This window comes from Eucalyptus grandis, chromosome 4 (assembly GCF_016545825.1).
Source record: "Eucalyptus grandis isolate ANBG69807.140 chromosome 4, ASM1654582v1, whole genome shotgun sequence".
NCBI lineage: Eukaryota > Viridiplantae > Streptophyta > Magnoliopsida > Myrtales > Myrtaceae > Eucalyptus > Eucalyptus grandis.
The window spans coordinates 16,214,184-16,242,093 of NC_052615.1; the positions used below are offsets into that span (position 1 = coordinate 16,214,184).

Genomic DNA, 27,910 nt, shown 5'->3' on the forward strand with positions numbered 1-27,910 from the left:
CCTTCGGGCGCTAACATTTCTTGGATTCACCTTCGTGGATATTTGGTAACTTGACAATACCCTTCCCTTGCATTTGCCTTTAAGTGTTTGATGTTTTCCTGATTTCCTTGGTAGAAGGCGTTGCTTCTACGATCAAGGTACAATTTTTTTTTTTTTCATTTATCACCCTATAAGAAGAGGAGATGAAATGGGTTATCTTCATACTTAATTAGGTTCAATTGAGGAACGATACATTCTTTCTTGATGAATTGACAATATTGTTCCAGCACACTTCATTGGTGGGGGAAGGAGAGATTTTTCTCCAAATCAAACGTTATTCTCCCACTCTTCATTTGACAAACCTTTGTTTTGTCGAAGTCTGTCTTGTACCAAGGAAAATGACATGTCATTTTTTATGTTGAAGATAATCAAGTTTAGGAACGAGATACATCATTTTCAAAGTCGAGTGATCAACATCCCAAGGTATCTTTCATGGAGGAAGGGATAATATTGCCCCTCTGTTTCATCATTTGAATATTTCTTTGTTTAAGATAAACATGACTCAATAATGCTCCATCGTGTTTGTTGGAACGTTACAAAATTTGGTACTGTTGATGTCTCCTTGACAATGAAAAGAAAATCATGTTAGAAATGGTATCAGAGATGGATAATTGGAATCGATATAGTTTACTCTTCATTCGAATTCACCCTTTTGGATACTTGGCAACTCCCTTCATTTGTCTCATCATGCAAAGTGAACGAGATCGATGGGCTATTTTGGCACCTAAGGTATTTATGAATAACGAAACTTTCCCAGAACGAAATTCAACTTCATTCCGCCTCTATGGAAAATTGGCACTGACGATGCCTCAACGCATGCTTACTCCTCAAGTTCCATGAGCTTACAATTTTATCTTTTAGAAGGGCCGATGCCGGTCTCAAATAAACTCCTCATTCTACCCAAGAAAGAGACCATGCGAAGAGAGGGTCTTAAGCAAAGCTTTCTGGTAATTCATTTTGGAAGGTAGACGTAAAGATTCGCTTGAAACACTTCTGAATTCGTTTTCTTTTTGTGTGTTTTTTTGGGTGATTTTCACAAAATTGAATTCCATCATAAATAAAAAAATGAGTCGCATGGTTTACGAAAGCATCAATTGGATTCACAATCAAAACCCAAAATGGAAAACAAGATTCTTAACAAGAATAAATACAATGATAAAATACAAGAAACTCTTGTATAGATGAAAGTAAAAATCAACTCTTGTCCTAGCTCTAGAATTCACTTCTTTATGTGGTCACCACGAGAATGTCAAGTAGCATCGTGCAGTACGTGAATGAGAGAAAATGATATCTCAATGAGGTCGCTTCTTACAATAAAATCGAGGCGACAGTACATGCCCCATAGTCCTTATTACAGAGGTTTAGTATTTCGCCAAGATTTTATCATAAGATATGACATCATTAAAATAATCAATCAACGGCCATCAATCAAATGTCCACTTTTATTCCAAAAGTTTCGTATGCAAAAGTGTCATTGATTTTTGAAAGATTGATTTGTGATTTTACTCCTAGAAAAATGAAGTGACTTCTATTTTGAGAAATTTGTACACAAAATGATTTGCATTTTAGTCCCAAAATGTGAGAATGAGAGAATTTGACAAAAAATGCAATTTCAATTTTTGTGCCCCAATATAAATTCACAACTTGAAAGTTTTTTTTTTTTTTTTTTTTTTTTCAAGATGATTTCGAGCCCATAACTAGAAATTTAAACAAAACCATGTGTTCAACGGGGCCAAATCAAAGTGTTTAGAACTTGCATTCAATGTTCACTTATCAAAAGTGATTGCTAATTTTTTCAATTATAAGCCTACAGCATCGAGAGCAATCAATTGATGTCCGTGAATTTCAAAATGGAAGTTCAATACAAAATGAGCAAATAAAAAGGAAAATGATACTTACAATGGGTGCCGACCTTTGTCTCTATTTTTTTTTTCAATTACATAGACATACACATGGGATGTGGTTCGATTTCTACTCTATTCGGCTCAAAATGAAGCCATAGGATTACCGGACTGAACCAACAAGATCGCAGCTAGGTCGTGTTACCCATGACTCCAACTTCATCAAAGAATTGACCCGTGTCACGCGGTTGCAGACTAGGGTGGGGACCTTTGACATCAAGAAAGAAATTTCGGGGTTGAGATGGACGACTCGTACTACATGATTATAGTCGAAATGGTATCCACCTCAACACCATCCTAAGAAATCATATGCAGCCTAGGTCCGGCGACAGGTTGTGTGTGCTAGGGTGTAGTGCAATGCAAATGATACATGCACAACAATTTATAGGCAAACAACACTTCGTACATAAAAAATAAACCATACATTCCTACACCTCCCTACAAGATAAAGGTGAGCAAACACTTCCCCTTATATCTCTCATTCTGCAAGAACATTTAACATTTTTAATTTTAGGGGCATACTTGGAATCCTCGTTGCCAAACAAAAATATTTTTAATCAAGATTAATTTTGGCCTAAGTCCTCTAAGGTTTAAAACTAAGTCCCCAGCGGAGTCACCAAGTTGTCGCGACCTATCCTTCGGGGGAGAGAACGGATTTAAGGGTATTGCCTAAAGGGTGGGCCTATAGCCCATGATTGCCCATGATTGGGCACGGGCTCTCCCAAGACCATACCTTACATGACATTGGGATATTTTTAGGAATTTCACTAAAAGGAGTCACTACTAACCTATTGGGGTCAGCTAGAAACCAAGTGAGGTATGGGAGTATTTAATTAACCAGAGAATCTAGGGTCGGGGACTTTATTACACTAATTAACCAATTAATGCCATTTCGGTACATAATCTTGTTCATTTTAAAAGAAAGAATTTTTGTCAAGCAGTTTAGATTGATTTTATACCTATCCACAAATATATGAGGTGATCATGCATGTGCACAATTATTAAAGTAACAATCATCACTACCAAGATCCTAATTGCGGTAAAATTAAACACGTGCAATTAAACATAATTAGATATGCAAATTAAACATACCATATAATCAAAATACGAGCAAGTAAAAGCTTAATTACACTAAGAAGGCAAAATATGACAATTCCTAACCAAACCCCATCATTTTTTAATTTTTGATTTTTTTTGAATTTTTGAATTTTCTAATTCTTTTTAGAAAAAAATATTAAAATAATTTTTTTTTTTTTTGTCCAGACCGGGTCTAGTCCGGTTTGACTCGATCGAGGCGAGTCGGTTAGACTTGCCCGGGTTCGGCCCGGCAAGGGTCGGGCCAATCGGCCCGCCCAAAATACAAGGCCTGACCAACCTTGGTCGGGCCTTCATACAGCTGGATTGGGCCCAATCTCTACTTCCCCCCACGCAGAAAATGAACCCACGCAGGCCCGCGACCTAAATCGGCCCACAAGCCTAAACTCGACCCTGATTCGCACTCAACCCAGCTCCTAAATCACGACTCAATTCCTAAGAAAACCCTACCCGGATCCAACCCGGCTTTGACCCAACCTCTAACCTTCTTCTCTAGGGGCTCTGCGTTGACAGCGGCGGCGGTGGCAAGTAGCGAGGGGTGACGATGCTTGGGCGAGTTGGCACGACGATTTTTGCGTGATGCAGGCGCTGTAGCGAAAAGAACAAAGGCGGTGTCGCAGGGACTTGGGATCTAGTACTCGAGCAGACGTGCAGGGTCGAAGGCGTTGGGTCATGGTAGCAGCAGGCGTCGGCGTTTTGAAGCGGTGAGCGGTTAGTGACGGAAGCGGTCGGGCGTCGCGGCGGTGGTGTTTGGAGGTGGCGAGTAAAAGCTCGGCAGCTGCAGGTCACGGTAGAGATGGCAGATGGTAGAGGCAAGGGCGGGCTACTGCCTGGCGGAGATGATGGCTTGACTGCTAGCATTAGGCGATGTTGGCACGGTGGTGACGCGAGATCGCAGGTGAAGCGGTGGTGCGAGCTTGTAGGCGAGGAGGACTTCTAGCGGCTGGTGGGACGACGGCCGACTCAAGTGGAACGGCGGTGGCACGAGGAGGCCGGTGGCCCCCTCCCGTCACTCTCTCCCTCTTGCTCTCTGTGTTGCCCATGCTATGTTCCTCCTTTTCTCCGTCCACTTCAAATCTGGGTTCCAGGGAAGATGGCGGCGAACAACGTCAATTGGGTGGCTTATCAGTGATGGTGGCGGTGGCCTGGAGGCTCCTGCTCCTCCCGACTCTCGAGCTTTCCCTCTCTCTCTCTCTACTCTCCCTTTGTGTTTTTTTTTCTCTATTTCATGCTCCCCCTTCTTATTCCATTTTCCTTCTACAGGTCATCGTCCTACCATGCCAGCTGCTGGCCAGGCTGATCCCGACCTGTGGATCAAGCTAGTCGCCTGCCATCCCGATCCGCCTGCTCCTCCATCGCTGCTCCTTCTGCTGCTCTGTTTTCTATTTTTGCATGTCCTGCAGCGAAGACCAGCTAGAGGGGGATGATGGGGTGCGGGCCGAGCCAACGGGGGAAGGAGGCTAGGCCGTGGGGTAAGAAGGCTAGGCCGCAAGGGAAAAGAAAATGAAGGTAGGCGGGCCGGGTCCGGCGGACTGACTTTTTTTTTTTTTTAAATAATTAATTTTTAATTTTTTTTCATAATAATTTTTGACTAATTCCTAACCTTTAATGCTATTAAGTCTTAAATAAAACGGCAAAATTTAGTTGTCAAAAGTTTGGTTAGGTGCTCACCCATTCAAGCCATGGTAGATGTAAGATCCTTAGTTTGGTTTTCTCATGTTGGTGCTTGAACGTGTGTTTGAAATGTTCACGCTTGGAATAAGGTCAAGGTTCGCGTGGGTTAGGTCCAACAAGAGGCAAGATCACTCAAAGCCATGAGGCCTTGGATTGGTATCAAAGCATGCCAGTTCCAAGTCTCATTCGATGCGAGGATCGCTGAAGGCCGTATGATCTTGGATCGACATTGAAGCGGCTAGTTCTAAGTCTTAATCGATACGAGGATCACCTAAGTCACAAGGTATGACATTCTGAATTTCAAATTCTGATTTCAATTAGATAAGTCGGGCATTTCATCAACGCGACTATAGTGCTTTTCTCTAAGATGGCCACTCATGAGATAACTAGACTATCTAATGAAGCCATTAAGGATTTTAAGGCAAATAGACCTAAGGATTCGACTAGGAATCGGTTGCTCAACCGTATTCATCTGCCGAGATCATTATGGCACATACGTAAATCGATTAGAGATTAGAAATAGGTTGGTTCGACTAAGATGAGTGGTTAAATGTGGGTGATCCCACTAAATTGCAAAATTCTCATCGATCGAGACTAGTTTGATTTTTTTTATCGTTTTGGTACCATGTGTATGTATTCAACGCCAATGTGTCGAAGGGGCCCATTGTGGCTCAAAAAGAATTGACCACGGGTTATTTGCACTAAAAAGTTCTGAAAGCTACTCGGTAACCTAGGTCACGCAAAAAACGCGCCGGATTGAAATTAACCACGAATTTGAATCCGATTTTAGAAATTTAAGGTTTTGTCATGTCAGAATAAATTTTAGGAACATTGACTTAGTCTCAAAAGATTTTTTCTACAACCCAAGACTTTTTGAGAAAAAGTCATCATAGGGTCGTTTTTGTCCAAAAATTGTCGGGGATCGTTTTTTATTACGAAATTGGGAAGTAAGTGGGATCAATTGGTGAGGAAAAATACCAATTGGATTGGTGAGGTGTCGATTGAATTTATTGATGCTGAATTGTGTGGAATTAAGGCAAGATTAAGTAACCAATGGAGAGGAAACTGAGGAAAATTCGTATGCCTCCCACCACCACAACTTATGGACCATTTCAAAGGCCTTCTAGAAGGAAATTAAGGCTGGAAATTACAGGTGGAATCCAGCCATACAAAGGGGATAGGGTCAAGGGTACAAATGAGGAGAATATGTGAGCAAGTGGCCCCCTTCTTATAAGCAGCCTTCTTCTTCAATCCACTTGCTTTCTCCATGGTTGAGTAACTTTTGAAGCTTCAAAGAACTAGAGAAAACTCCATCTCATCCCCCTTGGCCGTCGCACGTATGTTGGAACCACCGTAGGACCTTATTCCTCCTCTGTTTTCTCTTCCGCCAGTTTCTGCTCCAGCCAACCTTTCGCCAAAGATCCGAGTGAAAAATGATCTTCTCGAACGAATTAACCTTCGTGCCACCCACCGTTGTTCTCAGCACATCCAAATCGTTCAAAGGACCCTGACCTCGCACCAAACGGAGCCGCCGGCCATCCTATACGCCGGCAAGAAGAAACCGGTTGCCGGACCATCTGGAAGCCACCCGCCTACACTGTTTCGCAACTTTTGGCCATTTTCTCCCCATTTCGACCCTATCTCCACCCATACCAACCACCATCAAGCCCCCTTAACCCTCGAGAGCCACTGATTGCTAACCACCTGCTCACCGGAGCTCCGATCAGCCCGTTTCCTCGCCGTTCAGCAGTTAGTTCTCCTCTATCCAGCAAGCAGAAGCAGAAGCAGAAGCCGAACCAGCCTTTGTTTTCTTCTTTTGCAGCCCAAAATAAAGAGCAAAGCAGTGGGTATTCTAGCAGCTTGTAGGCCCGTTTTAGCCCGATTTCTGGCCCCGAAAGCTAGGCCCGCCTTGGGAAGAATCAAGCCCCGTTGCGTCCCCATCGATTTGAATCGATTGGCTCGCCGAATAAGTGAGTTTAACTCACTAATCCTCTCTTAATAGACTAATGATGGTTAGGGTTAATTAGATTTAATTAAGTGTGATTAGGTGGATAGATTAGATTAGAATAATTAATTTAGTACTTTACCGATGCATGTTAGGTGATTAGTGATAGGGTTAGTACGAACACTTAGACGGGGTGAATAGGTGATCAAAGAAATTTTTGTGATTCTTTAACAAAATTAATTTTTAAGCGTAATAAGCTGAAGGTGTACAAAACTAAAGGTAGAAGTATAAAGTTGCAATTTTAAAGTAAGGAGATAAGGGAAAGAGAATTAAGACACATAGTTTATAGTAGTTTGGCTTAGACTAAGCCTACGTCAACTCTCTCGCACTAAAAGCCCACCGGTTGGATTCCACTATGAATCAAAAGAGATTTTACAGTCTCACGTCCTTGATTTCACAGTGTAGAGACTACTACACTTCCTCAAGGTCTTACAAGTATTTAATCTCTCTTTTGAATACAAGAAAAGCTTCAGACTTTGGAATTTTTCTTTCACGCATACACTCGAATAACTTGAGCATCCTTCTTATATACTCCTTCATGCCTTTATAACCGTTAGCACATTCCAAAAGAGTTCTTCCAATCAACCCGTTCGACGGAATCAATTAGGAAGATCTCGAGTTATTTAAAGAATGTGATGATAGCCTACCAATTCTGCTCGCTCATACAATCAGGATCTAGGTTTCCATAAGTAGAACCTTCCAAGTATATTTTACCAATCAAGGGATCTAACATACTCGAATTAATTTCAATACGAATAATAGATCTCGAGGTGCAATCTCCAGCCGTGAGATCTTCTTCAACTGCACAAACCAAATCCTTAAAGATATACCCGCATCTGGATAAGTCTTCTTTAATGGATAATACTTCCTTTCGTCGGTCTGGAAACTGTCAATGAGGGCAGACTTTAAATCTTGAGTCTGGAGGTCTTCAAACTTTGACGATAGAGTCTGCAAGTCTTTAGACTAGACTGATGGAAACATTTTGTCAACTTCAAAACAGATAAGGAAGTTTTCTCGAACAATCTCCCCTTTTTATGGTGACAAAAATTTCCTGCAGATTTGGAAACATTGCCTGCAAAACAACACTTAAGCAAATCAAGATTTCTTATAAAAGATAATTGGATTAGGATAAGGACAATAGCAATTCTGCAACCACAAAAAACAAGTTAGTCCTGTAAGAGCAACCATCGTTATCAATAACATAGCTTAAGTTACTTGCAAGCATTGTCAGTTCAAACCAGTCCAAGTCATAACCACACCAGACAAAGGATAAAGTCCAAAATAGTAAAAAAAAAAAAAAAACATCAAATCTACATAAAACCTCTCCCCCTTTTTGTCAACAGCAAAAAGTGGAGGAAAAATGAAAAAAAGTTGGTTGAAAAATGAGTCAAAATCATGGTTTTTTAGGAAGGTAAACAAGTTCGAATTCTCCCATAGAATGCATTGTCCTCTCAAGCCGTTCAAAATTCTGCTTTAGTGACTAAAAATCTTCACCTTGCACAATAGACTGAACTTGAGTCTTCAGAGCTTGTAACTGATCGTGTAGAGACACTGAAGTGGCCTTAAAAGCATTCTTGAGATCTTGCATCTCATATCCCATAGCATATTGCTGTTTCTTGGCGTTTAAAATAATTTCCAGCAGTCTCGAAAAGTTCGCTATTTGAGTTGATGCAGAACTAGGACCAGCTGAGTCAATTCCAGAGATTTTGAGAATGGATGGAACTTCAGCAGATTGATCACCACGACTGTCTTCTGGATAATGTGAGGCATAAACATCCTCTGGGTTTGTTGTAGAACGACTTACATCACTAGCAAATAAAGGTGAAGAAATACCTTTTGGTCCAACAGCTCTCCCTATTTTGTTGCCTTCGGGTGGAGTAGGTAAGTTTTTTTCTTGTTCAACTTTAGCTTCAAAGTGATGAAAGTCAGCAGTTCCTACCATCTCATAATCACTTGATAGGGAAACATCCAGCGTTAGCTCGAAAGAGTCTTCTTGACCCTGATCTTGTTCTCCTTCTTTCTCTTCCTCTTCCTCTTCTTCTTCTTCCTCTTCTCTTCTTTCTTCCTCCATCTTCCTTTATTCATCCTCTTCCTTCTCTGTCTCTTCTCTTTCTTCTGCTGGCTCTGCTTCTTCAAAACTAACAAAACTCTTCAAATTACGTAAGGCTAAAAGAGTCATCTCATCCTCATCCTCTTCATCCTGCAAGATGAGAGTTCTTTTTCTCTTCACAAGAGCAGCCATGGGCTTCTTACCTTTCCTTTTTGTTGCAGCAAAGTCTTATTTTGCTTTTAGAGGAGACTTCTCTTCCACACGTTCCAATACCTTACTTAACTCTTGCAAGCGCATCTTTTTTATCATTTTGAATCCAATCACCATTAGAGAAATTGTTTACAAACTTAATGGAATAGGGATGTGAATTTTAAAATGTCTAAAAAGACGCGTGATAAGAGCATAATAAGGGAGTTGTCCCTTATCTTACAACTTTTCTATACATATGGAACATAATAGTGTGAGGTAGAGAAAATTTGATCCAAAATTGATAGCATGCATTAGTTTCGCTTCAGACCGATACACATCAGTCTTGGATGTCAACTTTAGCCTAATGCAGTTGATCACAATTTTATGTAACAAGATGTTGGTGGCATTCATCCTAGAATAGGATATCTTGCCTTCAGCATCCTTGTCTTTCACCAATGACTAAGTAGCATGAGCAAGAGGTACACCCAATGGTCGGAAACATCCTCTTTCCACCCCAATTAGATCAGCCAAAGTATCCATATCCACCAAAAACACCTTGTCTCTCACAAGTAAAAAGAGAAGCTATTTGCATCCACAAACGATAAATTCGAATAAAAGTATGCAGTGAGTTCAGTATAAGCAGTAGTGGATTTAGAACAAAAGTGCTCCAACTACAGGGCAGCAAACTTCTTTCATAGATTTATTTTCACTGAATCAAGGAAATCAAAATCAACATTCCTTGGGTGTATAACCCTTCTCTTCAGCAGATTCGAATAAACCCTTTAATGGTTCTTTGATATGAATAAATTAGAACCATCAGTAATATTTTTAGCCACTCCCATTCTAGGTTGAAAGTGGGAGAACATTCTTTCATCATCATCTAGTCCTTGAGGTTGATTAGCAGTCCTCATTCGTGGATCACTAGGAAAATTAGCAAAGGCTTTTTCAGCCGAACCCTTTTCGGCAATACCCATCTTTTCCATGTCACGCAAAAACAGAGTCTCGTTCTTATACCCCCTCTCTTTCAAGTATTCATCAATCAATGTCATAGGAGTTCCTCCTCTTTTTAGATTAGAATAGAGTTTGAAAGTGACTTTAGGAGTCAACGTTCTTATAGGTTCCGTTTCTTCCAAAACTTCTTCTTCTGGATGAGTCGGTGGAGGAGTTTGACGCTGCTGAGAAGGTTGTTGCTGATTTTGTTGCTGTTGAGGAGTAGGAACTTCTTCTTCGGTCAAGTCGAAGTGGGTAGGACCCTCGGGCATATGTCGTGGTCCCTTGCTCGTAATCCTTGATGATTTTCTTGAAGACATTGTCTCTTCCAATGGAGGAATTCACAAACTTGCTTGAAAAAAGGTGAAATTTTTTTAACAGATCGAGAGTGAAAGTGAAAGTAAATAGGAATTTTGTATCATAGGGTTTCAATGTAAAAACAAAGAAGACGAGTCTTGGCAGTATATAAAGCAAGTGAAGCGAGGTAAAAAACGTCGTAAAAGGAAAATAAAAATACCTTTTTAAAAATGAATAACTTCCCTTTTTGAAAAAAACTGTCTTTTCAAAATTGATAACTACATTTTTGAAAAAGAGAAACTTGGAAAGATAATTTCAATTAGTAATTAATAAATAACCGTACCTTTTTAAGTTTAAAATATTGAAAAAGAGCAACTTATAGTCGTAACTCTTGGTCTTTTGAGTCTGAATATCTTGGACTTTATCTTTGAGTCTTGAGCACATCCGGACTTTACTGGATAAGAAATGTGATGTTCAATTTGGTGCGAATAGACTCAAATAGGCTTTGTAAATGTCCGCCAGTTGATTCTTTGAGTCAATGAATTGAATCATAACTTCTCCATTTTGAACATGATCTCTAATAAAGTGATATTGAATCTCTATATGCTTTGCTCATGAATGAAGAATTGGATTCCTTGTGAGTTTAATTGCTTTGGTGTTGTCACATTTGATCTCGGTACACAAATCTTTAATTCCAAAGTCTCTCAATTGTTGTTTTACCCATAGGATTTGAGAGCAGCAACTTCCAAGAGCCACATATTCTGCTTATGTTGTTGAAAGAGCTACAGTGCTTTGCTTTCTTGAGAACCAAGATACCAACTTGTTTCCCAGCACTTGGCATGTACCAAAGGTGCTCTTTCTATCCACTCGGCAACCTGCTAAGTCTGCGTTTGGATACCCAAGGAGGGTAAAGTCTCCTTCTTTGGGATACCATAGACCCATATTTGAAGTAGTTGCAATGTATTTGATGATGCGTTTTGCGGCGCTTAGATGGGACTCTATTGGATCAGATTGAAATCTAGCACAAATACAAACACTGAACAAAATGTTAGGTCTAGAAATAGTAAGATAAAGAAGTGAACTAATAATACTCCTATAAAGTTTTGGTCAACTTTCTTTCCTTCTTCATCTTTATACAGCTTTGAAGAACTAGACATTGGTATCTCAGTCTTTTTGCAATTCTCCAATCCGAACTTTTTAATAAGTTCTTTTGTATATTTCTCTTGATGAATGAAGATTCATTCCTTCAATTGTTTTACTTGTAATCCGAGAAAGAAGGATAATTCATCCATCATGCTCATCTCAAATTCATCCTGCATAGGTTTAGAAAATTTCTTGCACAGGTTTTCATTAGATGATCCGAATACAATATCATCAACATAAATTTGAACAAGTAAAAAGTTTTTACCTTTCCTTTTATTAAACAAGGTAGTATCCACTTTTCCTTTGACAAAACCATTTTCATTAAAAACTTACTTAACATGTCATACCAAGCTCGAGGTGGTTATTTTAAACCATAGAGAGCATTTTTTAGTCTAAATCCTGAGTCTAGTCTCTTTGGGTCTTTGAAACCGGGAGATTGTTCCACATAGACTTCTTCTTAGATAAATCCATTCAGAAATGCACTTTTGACATCCATTTGGAATAACCTGAAATTCTTATAACAAGCAAAAGCAAGTAATAATCTAATTACTTCTAACCTTACTACTGGTGCGTAAATCTCATCATAGTCTATCCCTTATTCTTGCGTATATCCTTTGGCCATGAGTCTTGCTTTGTTCCTTACAACTTTTTCTTTTTCATCCATCTTGTTCCTAAAAACCCATTTAGCTCCAATAATAGATTTACCTTTTGGTTTAAGAGTTAATTCTCATACATCATTAACACTGAACTGCCTAAGCTCTTCTTGCATAGCTTCAATCCAGCTTTCATCAGTTAAAGCTTCTTCTATACTTTTGGGTTCTATTTTAGAAATAAGAGCCACAGCGCTAGACTCTTTATGTCTTTTGGATCTTGTATGAATCCCTTCATCAATGTCACCAATGATGAGTTCTTTGAGATGTGGACTTGTGCTTCCGGTTGTTGGTTGGTCGACAATTGCTGAACTTTTCTTCAGTTGATTCTTCAACATCCGTTCGTTATTGACCTTCTGAAGTCTGAGCTACTTCTGGGGAGTTAGACTTTGTAGAGTCTGGAGCAGGTTCAGATTCTTTAGGTTGAGTCTGGATCGATTGATTTTGTATAAGATCTTGAAATTTAACATTCATCGATTTTTCCACAGATTGAGTCTTCTTGTTGTATACTTTGTAAGCTTTTTGTTGGACGTTGAATATCCAAGGAAGATTCATTCGTCTAATTTTTCTTCAAACTTATCGATTTGATCATTTGCATTTTTCAATACAAAACATTTGCAACCAAACACATGAAAATAGGAAACAATTGGCTTCTTTCCTTTGAAGAACTCATAGGGAGTTTTCTCAGAATAGGCCTTAAGAAAACTCATTAATGATATAACATGCTGTAGAAATTGCTTCAGCCCAAAAATGAAAAGAAATATTGCTTCCTATTAAAAGTGTTCTAACCATTTCTTGCAACGATCTATTTTTCATTTCCATAACTCCATTATGTTGGAGTGTATGGAGAGGAGAACATATGCTGAAAACCAGATTCATCACAGAATTTAGCAAAGTCTTGATTTTCAAACTCACCTCCATGGTCAGTCTGTATGCTTGAAATAGCATATCATTTCTTGTTCTGAACTTTCTTAACAAACTTTGAAAAGTAAGAAAAAGCTTCGGACTTACTTGCTAGAAAGTAAACCCAGGTGAATTGTGAGTAGTCATCAACAATTACTAGACAGTATCTCTTTTCGCCTATGCTTCTAGTTCTAGTTGGTCCAAAGAAATCCATATGCAGAAGCTGCAAAATGTGATTAGTAGAAACCTAATTCAATGGTTTAAAAGAACTTCTAACATGTTTTCCCAATGCACATGGTGTGCATAAGTCAGATTTTTGAAACTTCAAGTTGGGCAGCCCTCGAACAAGATTCTTGAAGAGATCTTGGCAATCTGCTTCATATTGACATACCCAAGCTTTCAACGCCAAGGTTTGCTTTATCTTGTATTGAAATGAGATATTGAGACTTCTCTGGTTTTATATCTAGAAGATAGATGTTCCCATGTCTTCGTCCAGTAAAAGATTATGAAAGATCTTTACTAGTTCCCGAACATATTCCTTCTTGAAAATTGATCTTGAATCCAGTGTCGCACAATTGGCTGATACTTAGCAAGTTGTAATTGAGTCCTTCTACTAAGGAAACGTTGTTGATTGTGAGACTTCCAATTTTTTACTGTTCCACATCCAACAATTTTTTTTTCTTTGCTGTTTCCACCAAAAAGACTTTTCCATCATTAAGTTGCATAAGCTTTATAAAACAACTTGAGTCTCCAGTCATATGCCTTGAACAACCACTATCCAAATACCATTTGACATTTTTCTTGATAGTGACCTGCAATTAAAAAAAAAAAAACTCAAGCTTTCTTTGGTACTCACATTTTCTTAGGTCCAGATGTGGCATCCCAAAATTCAAAGCCAAGCCATAAGGTGTGTTAAAGTCTTTAATTAGGTGATAGAATTCCCATGGCTTATGTTTTAGCCATTAGTCTTTTAATTAGATGATTTGTGCTTATGATTGTGAAAATTCAAATTCGATAGATTAATAATTTATGCTTGGCCATGTGCCTTATAAATTAAATCTTAATGAACAAAATGTCCCAAGACTTTGGCCAAGATAAAATTTGAATTTGGAAATAATTATAGAAAGGAATTCAAAAAAAAAAAAGGGGTTAATTTTAGGATGGGCCTTAAGCCCATTTGGCCTAAGCCTTTAATGGGCCAAGATGAGTGGCCCAAGAGGGGAAGTCGACCGGCCCAATAGTGGCCCAAGAGAGGAGTAGTCGCCGGCCCAAGGAGGGGAGGCCCAAGCCCAAAAGCCCAAGCCCATCTTGCATGTGTGATGACAAGCGGCAAGGGAGAAGGCCATGCATTGGCCATGGTTAAGGCAAAACAATCATTATCAATCATGAGCTTTAGAGGAAATAAAAGGGAAGGAGAGAGGAGAGAGAATGGCCGGTTAGCCATTCGCCCAAGGGAGAGAGAGACACCGTGCGAGAGAGAGAGGTGTGCGAGAGAGAGGGAGAGGCCGAGAGAGGAAGGAGGCGGAGCCGAGGAGGAGCCGCCGTTCGTCTGCCGTGTTCGCCGCCGTACGCCGTCGACCGTCCATCCTAGAGGCAAGTGGAAGTCCTCTAGCTTCTCTTGCATGCTTGTGTGTTGGTTGCATGTCGAATTTTTGGGTGTTAGATGTGAAAAACCGAAGCATGGATGAGTTGTGTGCGGATGGTGTGGCTGTTTGTGTTCGGACCGTGTGAGTCAGTAACTTGTTTGAGCTTGCATGTGTGTTTAGAGTCCGATTTTGGCTTCGATTTCTTCATGAGAGTTGTAGCTAACATCTTGAACTACAACATAATGAAATTTCGTGGAAAATGATGGAGATTTGAGGGGTTAAAGTCTTGTTCTACGGAGACCTCAGATCTGGAGAGTTTGCACTGACCTCTTGCTAGATTCGTGGTTGCATGTTGGTTTTTGTTGAGAATATCACTTCTGTTTCTTCATAAAAGTTGTAGGAGACATCTTAAAATACAACATACTCAAATTTGAAGAGAAATGAACAAGTATAACCTAGTAAATCGACTAGATCTTGAAGAAGATGATTCTGGTGATGTATTTTGAGATACCCGAGACTTCAAGGACCTAAATGATGACTCTACTCTGGTTATTTGACTTGGATCTCTTCATGAAACTTGTAGAGGATACCTTGGTGTATAACATATCCAAATTTCAGAGGAAAATAAAGAGAATAGGTAGGTTAAATCTCAATATTTCGGAGATGTGTTCACTGGACGATGCGGTAATGGATCCAGAAGCTTCGTGAGGTTGTATAAAATAATATAAAAATAATATGGCTTGGAGTTCTCCATGAAAGTTGCACGAAAATGTCTTGGCTATCACTCTGTAAAATTTCGTAATTTTTGGAGGCCGTATGGATATTTTAATCGAATTTATTCAGAAACTGTGCATTCTGGTTATTATCCGAATATTATGTGCTATTTTGTGGAAATTGTGAAATTGTGTGAAATTCAAGTTGGTCATGAATTTTGCATGAAATTGTCATTCTATTGGTTTGTTTGATGATTGCTTGAATTTTGTGATTTTGGGAAATTATAGATATTGAATTTAATATTTATTTATGAAAATAAATAAATATGATAAAAAAATAAATAAAAAATAAAAAATAATAATAATAAAATAAAATGGATTATTTTATTGGCCATAAATTCCATTGAATTTATTAATAAATAATTATGCATTGTTGCATGTATGATAAGACATTGGTGTATGTATGACCATGAATTGTGATGCATGTGTGAATCATATGCCATGTTAAATGAGATCAAAATGATGATAAATGTGGATAATGATAAGTGAGTAAGTGGTTGTGGTGGAGGATGAGGCCGGAATGTACAGAGATGCATTGCCGGATTCCACAGGAGATTCGGGATGCCGGAATGTGGGGGCCGGAAGCCTTGTCGGAGGTCTTTGCCCGAAAGGAATGCCTCGCGATGCCAGGATTTGGGGTGCGGGATGCCCGGCCAGGGAGTGTAAATGCCGGAAGCCCTGTCGGAGGTTTCTGCCCGAAGGGAATGCCTCGTGATGCTAGTTGAGATGCGAGATGCCGGGAATGTGGGGGGCCGGATGCCTGGTGGCCTGGGAGGCTGAATGCCGGAAGCCTCGGAGGTCTTTGCCCGAGGGGATGATAAAATTGATAAATTGAGAAATGGGTGATGTGGTGATCAAGATTGAAATCCAAAAGTGGAAATTAAATCATGACATGATATGCATGATATGATATGCATGATGATATGCATCATGATGATGATGATGATGATGATATGTGATGTGAAATAATGATGATCACCCATGATATTATATGCATGATGATATGCATGATGATGATGATGATGATATGTGATGTGAAATAATGATGATCACCCATGATATTATATGCATGATGATATGCATGATGATGATGATGATGATGATGATGATATGTGATGTGAAATAATGATGATCACCCATGATATGATATGCATGATGATATGCATGATGATGATGATGATGATATGTGATGTGAAATAATGATGATCACCCATTATATTATATGCATGATGATATGCATGATGATGATGATGATGATGATGATGATGATGATGATGATGATATGTGATGTGAAATAGGGATGATCACCTATGATATGATATGCATGATGATATGCATGGTAATGATAATGATGATGATATATGATATGGCTCGAAGACATGTATGATGAAATGATGCTATGATGATGATGTCATGTATGATGTAATGATGTCATGACATGTATGTTACAATGATGATACACATGAATGTGTTATGAATTGATATGATAATGCACGATAGTATGCGCATGGCTTCAAGGTAAGTAATGCCTGCAATGCATGTATAATTGCATGATGCATTGAGTCGTTATTGGATTTCCCTATCTGCTGAGTGGTTGTACTCACCCCTTTTGGGGAATAACATTTCAGATTAGCAGTATGCCGCTTCCTGCCGTCACGCGGGGTGTTTTATGGTCTACCATCCGATGTAGAGGTCGAGTGTGCCGAGATAGGCTGTCTCTGTTCCGGACTGACTTTTATTCGAGTACGTTGTCTAGTGATGTATGACATAGGGCTGGTGGGGGCCCTATCATTCAAGAGTTCATTTACGTGCACGTTCGTCGGGATGGAGCGTGCGAGGATGTTGCCGCCGCCACCGCTTGATGCACCGGGTTGGGTGTGAGACCCCGCGCGATGAGTAGGAGCCGGATCTTTTTGATGTAGATAGCCGACACTTTTGATGGGGGGTTTATGCTCGTATGATGTTGAGGGTCGAGGGTTTCTTTTTGAGGTTTTAGGCTGGACGTGGCTGAGTCCTAGCTTTTCCTTTTGTTGTACCGACCCGAAGGGAATCCCATCTTGTTATATATGTATGTAAGTAAAGTGTCGAGGCTTGTTTATAAAATGATGGTGAATTAGTGGTGTGTATTTGTATCATGGTTGCTAGGGGAGAGACGGTGATATTTTAATTTGCTTCCGCTAATGAGTCGCGTTGGGACCGATTGTTTTAAAAAAAAAAATGTGTCTGCGAATTAGGACACTTCTTCGAAAGAAAGAAAGGTAATAAGGTGTAACATCGGCGTTGGTGACGATCTGCGAAGGGTTCGAGGTGTCACAGCAGCCCTTTTTGGTATCAGAGCGAATGGTTATAGGTGGAGTGATAAGGAGCCTCGTTTGGAGATTAAGGAACATGATGACAATGCACACCATAGGATCTAAAATGGAATAATTGAATAACGGGTGATGAGTATTCACTCGTAGATCCCCAGTAGTTTATTTTGAGTTGCCTTTAGGTACCAGTAACATGTATATGTTACTTATGTAGTAGTAGTAATTGCTTTGAATGGAGGCAGTGAGTCTCGGATTATTCTGAGGCAATGCTTGGAAATTGCAGGAAAGTCATGGTGCGGCTGGAAGTGCTCATCCATAGAGGGCTGAAGCCTGCTGCAAGAGCTGAACCCCGAATGGAAGATATCCTGCAGGCATTAGCCAATATTGGAAACGATGGAGAGGCGGGCGCAGCAACAGCCGGAGCGAACGCCGTACTCAAGGACTAGTGGAGTAGTTTTTGAAGCTAAATCCACTTAAGTTTAATGGAATGGGAAGTCCTGAGGAGGCGGAGCAATGGATTGATGGGATGGAACGAATTTTCCGGCTGTTGGACTGCACTGATGTTGAGAAAATAGTTTTAGCAGAGTACCAGTTGGAGGGAAATGCGAAGTTTTGGTGGAGAGCTTCGAAGGACATAATCTTTCCACCAGGTTCTGATGTTAGTTGGGAGGAGTTTGTTAGGGCTTTCAATAGGAAGCATTTCTCTGTTAGTTGGGAGGAGTTTGTTGGGAGGAGTTTCTAACATGTTTTCCCAATGCACATGGTGTGCATAAGTCAGATTTTTGAAACTTCAAGTTGGGCAGCCCTCGAACAAGATTCTTGAAGAGATCTTGGCAATCTGCTTCATATTGACATACCCAAGCTTTCAATGCCAAAGGTTTGCTTTATCTTGTATTGAAATTAGATATTGAGACTTCTCTGGTTTTATATCTAGAAGATAGATGTTCCCATGTCTTCGTCCAGTAAAAGATTGTGAAAGATCTTTACTAGTTCCCGAACATATTCCTTCTTGAAAATTGATCTTGAATCCGAGTGTCGCACAATTGGTGATACTTAGCAAGTTGTAATTGAGTCCTTCTACTAAGGAAACGTTGTTGATTGTGAGACTTCCAATTTTTACTGTTCCACATCCAATAATTTTTTTCTTTGCTGTTTCCACCAAAAAGACTTTTCCATCATTAAGTTGCATAAGCTTTATAAAACAACTTGAGTCTCCAGTCATATGCCTTGAACAGCCACTATCCAAATACCATTTGACATTTTTCTTGATAGTGACCTGCAATTAAAAAAAAAAACTCAAGCTTTCTTTGGTACTCACATTTTCTTAGGTCCAGATGAGTTAGTGCCATAAGCAGTCTTTACCCATTCCTTCTTAACAGGTCTCCAAGCCATAGGATATTCTTTTTCAAAGTGTTTAGAGCTGTTGCACTTAGAACATTTGAGAGCACTTCGACTAACACGTTTTACAAAGACTTTTTGAAAATGATTTCTGTAAAAAGTTTTTGTAGGCCTTTATTTAATTCTTTCTTTTACTTTTGGAAAATCAATTAGAGGAATAATTTCAGAAGTCATTCCCAAACCTGATTTGTTAAAGTAGGGTCTTTGTCTTGAAAGAATCTTTTCCAATTTCTCAAATCCTATAGAAAATCTCTTTGAAATATTTGAAATGTCATTTTTCAAAAACATATTTTCTTTGGAAAGAGAGTCTGCATTTTCTTTTAATGTAACAAAGCTTTTATCTAAATTTTCAAACTTTTCTTTCCATAAAATTTCTTGTTGTTTCGGTGCAAAATTCTCCCTTTTTAACTCGGAAATCCTCTTGAGAGAAGTTTTGAGACTAAGACACGGTTCATCAATATATTTAGAGACTTTAGTAGGGATTTTAAAATTACTTACCTCAATTTTACTATCGAGTCTGAGTCGTATCTTTTCGGAATTTGAGTCGATTCGATTTTGCCATTAGACATATATTGGCATAATATTCGTCAATTTCTTCACATTCAGCATCACTCCATGTCTCGCCTTGAGAGCCTTCTGTATTTCTCAGCTTTTCCTTTCTTTTTCTTCAACATGGGACAGTTGGGTTTAATGTGTCTAAACATATCTTTATTGGATTCATCATCGTCAGTTGATTTGTTTTGAAACTTTTGAGTGCTTTCTTTCTTCCAATTGAATCTTTTTCCCTTTTTATTCAGTTTCCTGAACCTTTTTATCATAAGGGCTATCTCTTCATCATCCATGTCATCTTCAAAGTCGTAATATTAAAATCATCATTAGATCTCAAAACAATTGATTTCTTACCTTTGAGATCTTCTTCTTCATTGATTTGCTCCACTTCATAGAATTTGGAAGTGTGCCAACCAATTCGTTTACAGAAAGTGGCATGATCCTTTGTGTTTCCCTTATCGAGGTCTTTATGTGATTCCAGTCTTTAGAGAGTCCACGTAGCAACTTGTTAACCTTCATGTGTCCTGAGATTGGTTCTCCCTAATATTCTAGACCATTTACAATTTCTGTAAAACGACTAAACATGTCAGTAATAGATTATCCTAGTTCATCTTGAAGGCTTCATACTGTCTGAATAGAATATTGATCATTGTCTCTTTTACTCGGTCAATTCCTTCATAGATAATGTGCAACCTGTCCCAGACTTCTTTGGCTGTTTCACAGGAAGATATTCTATTATACTCAGTAGGAGACAATGTACAATATAAAGAGTAAATTGCTTTTGCATCAAGGGCTTGTCTCTTAGTTATTTCTTCTTGAGTCATCTCGCTAGCCACTGCAACTTCTTTTCCCCTCTCTGAGACTGATGTAGTTTTAGGAATGATTCATTTTTCTACAACATTCTATTCTAGAGGGTCTTTCAATCTTAGGAATACCTTCATCTTGTTTTTCCATATGTTGTATTCATTTCCATCGAAATAAGGTGGTCTAGTGTTGCTTTGGCCTACAATCAAACCTGGAACCAACATACTAGCCATGGATCTTTAACTCAGAAGTAAAAACACTTCAAACAAATGAGCACACTCGCTCTGATAACAATTGATATAGCTAGTACGAACACCTAGAAGGGGGTGAATAGGTGATCAAAGAAATTTTGTGAATCTTTAACAAAATTAATTTTAAGCGTAATAAGCTGAAGGTGTAAAGAACTAAAGGCAGAAGTATAAAGTTGCAATTTTAAAGTAAGGAGATAAGGGAAAGAGAATTGAGACACAAAGTTTATAGTGGTTCGGCTTAGACCAAGCCTACGTCCACTCTCCCGCACTAACAGCCCACAGATTGGATTCCACTATGAATCAAAAGAGATTTTATAGTCTCACGTCCTTGATTTCACAGTGTAGAGACTCTACTACACTTTCTCAAGGTCTCACAAGTATTTAATCTCTCTTTTGAATACAAGAAAAGCTTCAATAGTGGAAATAATGAAGAACTGAAAGCTTTAGACTTTGGAATTTTTCTTTCACGCACACATTCGAATAACTTGAGCATCCTCCCTTATATACTCATTCATGCCTTTATAACCGTTGGCACCTTCCAAAAGAGTTCTTCCAATCAACCCGTTGGACATAATCAATTAGGAAGATCTCGAGTTATTTAAGGAACGTGATGATAGCCCACCAATGTTGCTCACCCATACAATCAGAATCTAGGTTTCCATAAGTAGAATCTTCCAAGTATACTTCGCCAATCAACGGATCTAACATACTCGAATTAATTTCAATACGAATAATAGATCTCGAGGTGCAATCTCTAGCCGTGAGATCTTCTTCAACCGCACGAACCAAATCCTTAAAGATATACCCGCATCTAGATAAGTTTTCTTCAACGAATAATACTTCATTTCTTCGGTCTGGAAACTGTCAATGAGGGCAAACTTTAAATCTTGAGTATGGAGGTCTTCAGATTTTGACGATAGAGTATGCAAGTCTTTAGACTAGACTGATGGAAACGTTTTGTCAACTTCAAAACAGATAAGGAAGTTTTCTCCAACAGTTAGTTAGTGCAATTAGCAAGTAAATAGACTCTAGTATTTATTGAACGAGTCTCGAGAATTTTCCGGGTCCGTTTCGGCGTCCAATTAGGCATTACAGGCCTAAGTTGGATTTATTGCTATTTAAGAATTAATTTTCATAATTATTTATTTATTTATTTATTTTCCATAAATTAGATCGGGATAGTCGATGACCGAAATTTTATGCTAATTACCGTGGTGCAGTCTGTTTATTTATTTGAGCTTTAATTTGTGCTGAATTGATTTAATTGTGATTTTATGATTTATTTCCTAAATTAATAAATTTTGGTAATTAATTGAAAATTTACCGGGCACCGGTTTACAGTGCCAAAAATGTGTTTATAGGCTATTGAAACTGGTGGGCTGTTCTAAAGCAAAATTATTGTATTTTGGCTAAAGCCAATTGTGTACCTACACACGGCTATTTTTATCGGGAATGATAAAAATATTGATTTTGATGTATGTTTGGAAGGGTATACTATATCAACCCACGGGCGATATGTCAGGTTAGCAGAGAGCAGTATACCGGTGTACTATATCAACCTACGGGCGATATGGCAGCTTAGTAGAGAGCAGTATACCTTATCAGCTTAGATTGAGCAATGTCGGTATACTATATCAGCCTACGGGTGATATGGCAGCTTAGCAGAGGGCAGCTTAACAAAGAGTAGTGTACCCGATCATCTCAAAAGCAAGCTATACTATCTATTTATCAGCTTAGCAATAAGCAGTCCTGATATAAGCGGACTTTATAGATAGTATGAGATGAGTCGACCAAGAAAGGGTCGTGATGACATATAATCAACTAGATTGATTGATTGATGTTTTGATTTGTGGTGATTGGTTGGGTGCCTATTCAAAGCGTTCGGGTGTAGGTGGAATCGACACCAAGGTAAATCCTCGACCCGTGTTGTGCATAGCCAGCCCTTATGGCATATTAGCTTCCTAATCGAGTCTTAGAGGGTTGAATTTGCTGAGACATTGTCTCACTGGTTGTGTATAACCATTTTCAGGTTCTTAGATTGTGTTAGTGGAGGACCGAAAGCCACGAAGTCTGGGAAGGTGGAGATCAAAGAATCGGCGAATATGTCTGATTAGTAGGTCATAGCACAGTTCCGTTTGGAATGAGTCAACCTTTTTGTAAATAGTCTGGTCTTGTAAATAAACCTGGATGTTTATAAAAGGTTTGTTTTGATTTGAAAAATTGGTCATACTTTTCTATCTCATCTGATTGTTGTTTGGGGATTTATATTGTCGCTTCCGTATGCGCATTAAAATAAATGGGTGGCGACGTGTCCTAGAATGTTGCATTTAATCGACTAGTGAGGGATGGGCACACACTCGAGGATTGGGGTGTGACACAAGGTCTTAGTAAGGTATTAAAGCGTGCCGATTTTATGTCTTGATTGATGTGAAGACTTTGTGCTTGATGTTTGAATCAAGCCACAAACCAAGAGTCATTCACATCATGAAGTATATTCATATCGGGTCGAAGCCAAGATCTGTCAGACTTAGGATCTTCATGAAGTAAGGTATACCAAAGTCTCAAGGTCTTAGGTCAACATTGAGGTATGTCGTTTCCAAGCCTTATCCAATGCGGCGATTAGTGCTAAGTGATCGATTCAAGTCACGAATTAAGGATCATTCCCAACATGTTATATAGTGCAATAAAATGATTTATGGCACACACGAATGAGTGAGCACGCCTTCGGATCATGTACAAGTCGGCTAAAAAGAAAACATAAGAATCAGCATGTGTGACGCACTTATGTGTGCACTTGAAGAGGAAGAAACATTTGTCACCAGATAGCATTAACACGATACCTCCTTCATTAAACGGGACACCCTAGTTAAGTCAAGATGGTTGGATCTTGAACCAGAAGTCTTGGAAAGTTAGCCCTGAGAAGGCTCAATCGAATTAGGAGGACTTGGTCGAGTCGGGATGATGGTAAAAGAATCATTTTATGCATGCCGGTATATGCATGAGTATAATGCGTTGATGTGCTCATTTTTAAGTTGATGGTAGTTTTATATGGACATCATGTATTTAGTCAAGGCATGCCACTATTGATCCGTCATCAACACTGTTTGCAAGTGTTGTACTTACTAGACTTCGATAATATGATGTTTTCTAGTAGAGAATTAGGAATTTTACTTATTAAGTTCCCCAACTCACTCTACTATCTTTTAGGCTTATGTCAGTTTTGAGAACTACAGTCAAGCTAGAGGAGATAGGAATTCCCTTGTCATATGTGAAAACTTATAGGGTGATATAAAAAGGAAAGAAGAGCTTGTAAATGTACTGTTGTAATATAAAGTAATGTATTATGTGTGATATATGTCATAGTCTTCCAACTATTATTTGTTTGGGAAGTTTGTTTGTTCACATTTCCACATGTGTTTATTTACAAGATAAAAAGAATTAGGACGGCAACAAGTCTAGGACCTTACAAAAATAACCCCAACTGCTCAAAACTCTAGAGATGGAGTTAGGGTTGTTACAATCCATGACCAACCCTTATGGTTGAGCGATTGATCCACAGCAAAATGGCTCGAGTCAACTTATGTGATTAGTGGTCCTCTTGATTAGGTCGATCGGTTCATGATCAATCCTTAGATTGGTCCATGGCCGATCCCCACTATCGGCGCACTGATTCCATGGCCCTTTCTCATAGGTCAAAATTGTGGATGTCACGCCGAGGCTCGACAATCGACTAAAGGAGGAAGAAGGGAGGAAAAAAAAAAAGAAAAGAAAAACTTCAAAAACATTAGTATAATCTTAGGAAATTATTAAAATATAAAAAATTTGCACGTCTTTAAAAAATTTGAGAATTGTAACAAACATGTTATTCTATTTAGAAATTCGTCCAGAAATAAAAATGAAAAAAGTTATTTCTCAACAGAAATTATTTTCAAAAATAAAAATATTACCAAACGCACTCTAAACAATCATTCTTCTCAAATCATTTTCTGTTTTCTGCGCTGATTATTTTGATACATTATTTTCCTTTCCATTTTAAACACATTTTTCTACTAACAGTCAAAACCATGATCAAGTCTAAAGCTCCTTTTAGAGTTACAATTACGATCTAGGGCGAGCTTGACGCCATATTAAGCTCTACCAATCGGCCATTAGCTTGATAGCGGTGTTGAGCTTACGCATAAGTGTGTGTGTGTGTGTGTGTGTGTGTGTGTGTGTGTGTGTGTGTGTGTGTGTGATTGTGTGTGTGTGTGTGTGTGTGTGAGAGAGAGAGAGAGGAGAGAGAGAGAGAGAGAGAGGGACGGTCATAGAGGCGAAAACGAAGGGAGGAAACTCTGTCATTGAGCATAGCGATGGCAATATGATAGTGACTGTCGACAATGGCAACGGCAGGATGGAGGCTGCGGCAGATGGGGTGTGGGTCTGGGAAGAGGATGGAAGCGAGAGGAGAGGTGGCCGGATAAATACAAAATGAAACGTCTACACATCGCCGTTTCGTTTCGTCCGCGGAGATTATAGATGAGATTGAAGTAGGAAACAATAGATCCGCCTCTTTCTCATTCCAATCAGTACACCTTTTGAAATCAGCATTGGTACAAACTGAGCATTCCAGGAGGAATGTTTATCTCTACTGCGGTAGTAATCTCCGTTCTCGTCTCCTTTTCTAAGGAATAAAACCTGTATTTTGTAAAGCGTATCCTTACTACTACTTCTTCTTACACAATTTTTAAGAACATATTTGACATTTGATCGATCCTGTCAAGTTACCACATCGTTTCGTCTTATAAGACGAGAAGAACAAAGAAGGGGAAAAAGAAAAGCATCTTTGCTTTATTGGCCTCTAAGGAATACATGACATTGTGAGATGGAGACTATAATTCCATTACATTTTTGGTCTGAACTTCAATAAGTATCTGTAGATAATGTCTCCTCTGACGTCGTCTAAGTCACCACGCATTTGAAGCTGCAACAAGAAGTTGAAAATTGGAAGGAATTAGAATTCGGCTGTGATATATAAATTGGTCAACTAATCTGGAAAGTTGGACCTTTTCTCTAATGCCAGCATGAAGAGGAAATAACGAAAGGATACGACGAAGTAGGACCAAATCTTGAAATTTTTGAAAACAAATATTAAGTTGACCATGTATTGACGTAATAGACTTTTGCCTCGTCAATGCAACCGTCTCTTCGTGCAAAATGATCTAAGCCACGTGACCAATCTGAATTAAATAAAATGGCGTCGTTCTGAAACATGTACTTATTTTTAAAGCTTAACATCCATATCCATTTATTATCCCTTGCACATAGAGAGCTTAGCTAGATATTGCTTTTTCCTCCACGCTCTTGTACTTCATTAAAGAAAACAAAGAAAATATTTTTCCTTCAATGACAAAGCATTAAATACAAGTTTGATCTAAACAGACAATGAAATTATTAGATTTTCATTTAGAAGATGATGGTTCGGTTGATTATACTGTATGTAACTTTGATTAGGGCTAGACTTTGCATGTGGTGTATCACACGAATCTCGTAAATTCACCTGTTTGAGAAGAACCCAGTTGTCATCACTAGCAACATGCCATGCAAAGTAACCTTTGAGTCCATTATCCTTGGCGTACAAGACTTTGGTAGAGATGGTTTGTGTATCATCGTAGCTGATCCATGTCGTCCCGGAATAGCAGTAGGCGGACACGACCGGGGAGTTGTACACATTGGTTTGCGCTGTTTTCGGATATGTACGTCGTGATTTGATTGTACACGATCGACCCATCGGAGGATATTGCTGCCCCAGTGACGGGCGCAGAGTAGCCGTGGTTGTTGGCATTTGCGAGGGTGAATGCGCCCATAGAAGGGAAGCCGAGCACGATCTGCCCCGCCGGCATGCCGGCCTGAATCCATGCTCTCACCCCGATGTCTCCACTTCTGCCGTTCCCTAAAACTAAAGGGACCGATAATTTCAGATGCATCATATATCAAGAAAATTGCGAGTTTGATAAGCACAAATGAAGGATTTTAAATGAACAAAAATGCTCATGTTAATTACTCGCGGAATGACACAGTATGCTTTGAATTGGAGACGATGCTGTGATTCTTTTGACATTAAGGTAACAAAATTTCTAAGTCATGATACAAAAAATTAAGAAAACTCCGTTGTACCTCAGAATAGTCAAAGTTTATAACCCAAAAAAACAAGTCAAAGTTGCCACCCCTACCTGGAGCATAGAGAGCAGCATGTGGTCCTGTGGTGGAGGACCAACCTGGTCCAAAGAAATCATAGGCCATTGCATTGATCCAATCAAGCTCGCCGCCATGGCGACCCACAGGATAATCCACACCTGACCAGTGGTGCGGCAAGTAATAGACTGCCGCCGACAAAAGCAGAGCATTGTCACCTGACCTGGCCGCCTCAGCAGCCACCATGGTCCGCCACTCCTGGAGGAGCAACCCCAAGTTGTTCATCTTCTCATCAGTGTCCGGGTATTCCCAATCAAGATCAAGGCCATGAAAGCCGTTGGACCGAGCTAGGGCTATGGAGGAATCGATGAAACTCTTTCGGGAGCTAGACTGGCTCGCCATGGCCGCAAAGTCAGTCGCACTCGAGCTGCCACCGCCGATGGACAGGAGGTTATGACCGATGGGTTCTTCTGCCGGACGTCACTAGTGAAGGCCGCGAAAGACTGGGCGTTCGTCAACGATATGACTACCTGGTTTGTCGATGCATCGAGGTCAGCGAACGCGCAGAAGAGATGAGTGAAGAGGTCGAATCGATGTTGGAGGCTGTGATGCCGCTGTCCGGGAGCCAATAGCCTCCTTTGACGTTTTGGGCCATGCGTGAGTTGATTTGGAGTAGAGACAGAAACGAGAAGAAGAGAATGAGAAGGATATGATTGTTGCTGGAAGCCACTTTTGATGAGTAATGTGGAGGAGGTTGTACATGTTTGAGCTGGTTTTATAGAGGATTTGTTGGACTCGATGCACATGCTGTGGCTTAAGTTTCGTGTTAATTCGAGTTCTGACTTTTCCTAACTCTAGTCTAGAACATCAGGCTAAGTGAAATGTGGATAATGGTCGTGACTAAGAATTTTATGCAAATAAGGCCTTTTCTTGTGCTCGAATGACCCAGTCAAGTAAGAAGGACGAATTCCTTTCTCCCACTACCTTTCACGATAGATTTGAACGGAATTCCTTTCTCTCACTACCTTTCACGATAGATTTGAACCATTATATATATATACACACATGGGCCGCAAAGTGAAATTATTGTATGAGTGTTAGTTCATATTCTATATTGACTTTGGACGATTGAA

The 27,910-nt window shown here is 39.4% G+C and overlaps 1 pseudogene; it reads right to left on the reverse strand.

Annotated features, from left to right (window-relative positions):
• Positions 1 to 8,791: 8,791 nt before the first annotated feature.
• Positions 8,792 to 27,432, reverse strand: LOC120292521 (annotated as a pseudogene).
• Positions 27,433 to 27,910: the final 478 nt, after the last annotated feature.